This window comes from Mchenga conophoros, linkage group LG20, assembly GCF_057382185.1.
Source record: "Mchenga conophoros isolate Kocher_MC1m ecotype Shallow Benthic linkage group LG20, M_conophoros_male_GT1.1, whole genome shotgun sequence".
Classification (NCBI taxonomy): domain Eukaryota; kingdom Metazoa; phylum Chordata; class Actinopteri; order Cichliformes; family Cichlidae; genus Mchenga; species Mchenga conophoros.
The window spans coordinates 25,193,623-25,197,771 of NC_140545.1; positions in this window are offsets into that span (position 1 = coordinate 25,193,623).

The following is a 4,149-nucleotide window of genomic DNA, read 5'->3' on the forward strand; positions in this document are numbered from 1 at the left end:
ATGATGGCAATTATGTCCTAGGGAACTGCTGGGCTTGAGCACATTTTAAACCCTTACAGTGTCACATGATTTACTGCGTGCTCTGAAAATGTTAACAAGGATCCAAATGCATGCACAAGCTAGGCAGACAGGAACTGCCCAATGTTTTTATCAAAACTGTGGTAAAAATAAAGTATGGTATGGCTTTCACAATCAGACTGAATGACAACGAGAAACAAGAATGTCATTCAGGGAGAAACCTTTGGAAAGACAGCTGTTATTTGTGTATGCCATTCATGATCTTGCCACTTATTTGGATACATCTGTTTAACTGATCATGAACGCAAATATTTAATCAGCCAATCACATGGCAGCAAATCAGTGGCCGCAAACATGGCAAGGCGACCTGCTGAAATTCAAACTGAGCATTAAAATGGGAAAGAAAGGAGCTTTGAACATAATATATTTGTTGGTGCCAGACAGACTCGTCCGATTATTTCTGAAACTGCAAAACTACTGGGATTTTCCCACACAACCATCTCTAGGGTTTACAGACAATGGTACGAAAAAGAAAAAATATCCAGTAAGCAGCAATTCTCTAGCTGAAAATGCGTGTTTTTAATGCCAGAGGTCAAAGGAGAATGGCCAGACTGCTTTAAGCCGACAGGAACAATAGACAATAGTAACTACAGTAACCTCTTGTTACGACCAAGATATGCAGTAAAGTATCTCTCAACACAAAACACACTGAGCTAGATGGGCTACAGCAGTAAAAACAAACAAACAACAAAAACACACCAGGTGCCTCTCCTGTCAGCGAAGAACAGGCTGCAGTTCACGCAGGGTCACCGAAATTGGGCAGCAGAGCACTGGAAAAACATCGCCTGGTCTGATGAGTCTCGAGTTCTGCTGTGACATTCGGATGTTAGGATCACAATTTGGCATAAACAACATGAAAGCAAGGATACAGTCTGCCTTTTATCAAAGGTTCAGGCTGCTGGCGGTGTAATAGAGTGAGAGACATTTTACCGGCACACTTTGGGGCTCGTAGTACCACCTCATTGTGTAAACTCCACAACTTACCCGAGTGTTGTTGCTGACCGCATTCATCCCTTTATGACCACAGTGTGCCCATCTTATGATGACTGCTTCCAGCAGGACAACGCACCATGCCCCAAAGCTCAAATCAACTCAAACATGTTTCTGGAACATGATAATGAGTTCACTGTACTCAAATGGTCTTCACAGTGTATTGTCCTCATCATCCAAAATCTCTGAGGAATGTTTCCAGCACCTTTATGCAACAAAGTGAGGGAATTAAACGAAGGAATCAGGATGAGTTGTGTGAAAACAGAGATACAAATTTAAAAATGAACAGGACTAAGAGGAAAATTGTGAGAATTATCAGGTTTGATTGGTGAACAAAGTCATTTTATACCTGACACATTACAGTAGAAAGGAGAGGAGAGACACATTATAGTGTTTCTTTAAGTTTGGGCTTTAAAGCAAGCATTACTATTGCTTTCCTACTGTTGTTGGGTCTGTCACCGCATGAACCAGGCACTCAACCATAAAGCTTTACTGAATAACTTACCGTGATCCATGCAGCCCGGTGGCAGTGTGAAATGCTGTGTTTCAAACAGCAGGAGGAGCTGTGTGATTTTAAATCTATCTTGCAGACAAAATTGATACCTCCACCACTAGGGTGCGTGGGTCCTACAAGTGCCAGTCTTTTGACATGATGGAGCCAACCTGGGTGATGAATAATGATGATGATGATGAACAAATTCATTTATCTAGATTTGAGTTTTCCTAGAAATTAATCACATTCCCTCCCTGTTATATGTGTTTGGATGCTGCATTGCTGCTGCAGTATAACATGAATTTGGATTTATTTTTAGTGATTCAACTTCAACTTCGAAATTTGCTTTAGTTAAGCCTGTGATGCTTCCATTTGATTTCTTTGTTACATAATAATTGCTTTGATCAAATAGAGTTAGAAATGATATCAAAATTCACAAAAGCTCTGCTCCTGCTTTAATCAGCCGTGCTATATGGACCCCCATTTGCTTTGCCAAACAAAATGTATATCATCCCTGCTTGTCTGGGACCATTCAAGCTCAACAAACGCCCCTCATACTTAATGGCATTGAAACATCAAGAGATGACACCAGCACAACAACTATAATTACTCAGCTGTGGAACATCTTTCTTCTTTTTCTTTGCTCCTCTCATGCACAAACAAACATGGTTTAACATTCTTGCCATTGAATCTTTGGGCCATTTCTTACTTTGTCCTGACTAATGGTGAGTGAAAATGTACGGGAGGGAGGACTGAACATAGTCTGCTTTTGTGTGCTTCCACATGCCAGAGCTCACAGTAGGTTTTCCTTTCATTAAAGTTACTTCTGCAGTAGTTTGATCTTCTTGAAAGCCAAATTCATCTTTGATTCTCTCTCAAGCAAGGAGCAATGCTTTGACATATCTTTTTTTTTTTTAATGTTTACTTATAAAACATGAGGAATTTTTTTTTTCTGTAGAAGCTTGAAAAACCAACTTCCTTTATAATTTATGTTCTAAGACTACAGAAACAACAGGTTTTAAATTTCCAGTAAACACGGGCAAATGAGAAAACACAACTTCGACATGCACAATTAAATCCTGTTTGTATTTAAATGTTTAATGCTTATTTACAAAAACATATCACAATAGTTATAACTGTCTTTGACCCATAAGTGCTTTCTGTTTTGCTTGTCAATACACAATAAAAAAAAATCTCATCCCTGTAAGAGAACAGGGATCATTTTCATATTGTGATTCACTTTATATTCATGTCACGAGGCGTGAGATAATCCATTTCATCAATTACCTTGAAGTCTCATGAAGACAAGTCTAGCATAAATATAAATATATAACAAGTATAAACACAAGTGCACAAAAATATACATGCATACTTCAAAGAGGGAAAATGTGTTTTAAAAAAGCACCTTTTTTTTTCCAGGCGAAGTAAAAAAACAAAAAAAGGTCAAACCAGGAACATTTCTGAGCAGCATTTAAAGAAATCCACTGGATGAGTTTTCCTCAGATCCACAGAAAGCTGTTCCAACTTATTAAAGAGACTTTTCAGCCCTTTTTAAAAACATTTCTATCAAAGCTAAGATTGAAGGGGAGCATCACACATGCCTCACAGCTCTCAGTGTTTTCGATCTGTCATTTGTAATGAAGTTCTCCGCTTGGCCAGTTACGGCTCTAATAAATATTTATATTAAACAACAACATAGTGAAAGGGGTTGCTGATAAAGATGAACCTACGGAGAATTATCACTCAAATCTGTAGCTCCTTTTTTTAAATAAGAGCTTTGTAGCTCCAAGTTTCAGCTCATTGTTTCGTTGTCAGGCCAACAACTTCATTGTCCTCTAGAAATCCATAGTAGACTATCTGCCTGGCACCGCAGAGATAAAGAGCTAATTATTTTCCTCATGAGATGCTAGTTTTTTGTTTTTTAAAGGAAAGAATAGGGTGAAAGAGAATTGATTTTGAGCTTACAGTACATTGTCAGGTGGAAAGAAACATATCTCCAAATGAATGATAATACCCAATGCACTGTAACTGTGGAGGAGGTTAAATAAGCAACTGTGCTATTTAAAAAGGTGAGAATACGTCAATGTTCTGTTTAAAAGCTGTCACGGCTGCCAAAGAAATCAGTCATTGCAGGTTTAAATTCTCCATCATGAGAGTTAGTCAAGCATACTGCAAGTGCCATGATTTAAGCTGTTGTTTATCGGTGCAATGGTCTTCTGACTGGTGCAATATTGAATTGATGACGCATTCCTAAAGCACTTGATCACTACTAAGTGATCACACCAATATGTTTAGTTCCCTGATGCATTCCCTTTATGTCCATCTGATAACAGTCATGCAATTAAAAAAAAAAAAAGATTCAATAATGTGATAAATGTAAAAAAAATTAAATAAATCAGCATAATTTATTTTACGTAAGTCTTTGAATCATCTCATTCCTAAGCAACACTGATGGCTCGGTGGTTTCACAGACAGCGCAGTCGAAGCTGTCCTTGAGCAAAGCTTACAAAGCTTGCTTTCCCATCACTGCACAAAACTGCATAAACACAGCTTAAAGGTGTATATACAACTCTCAGCATTGTGAAATC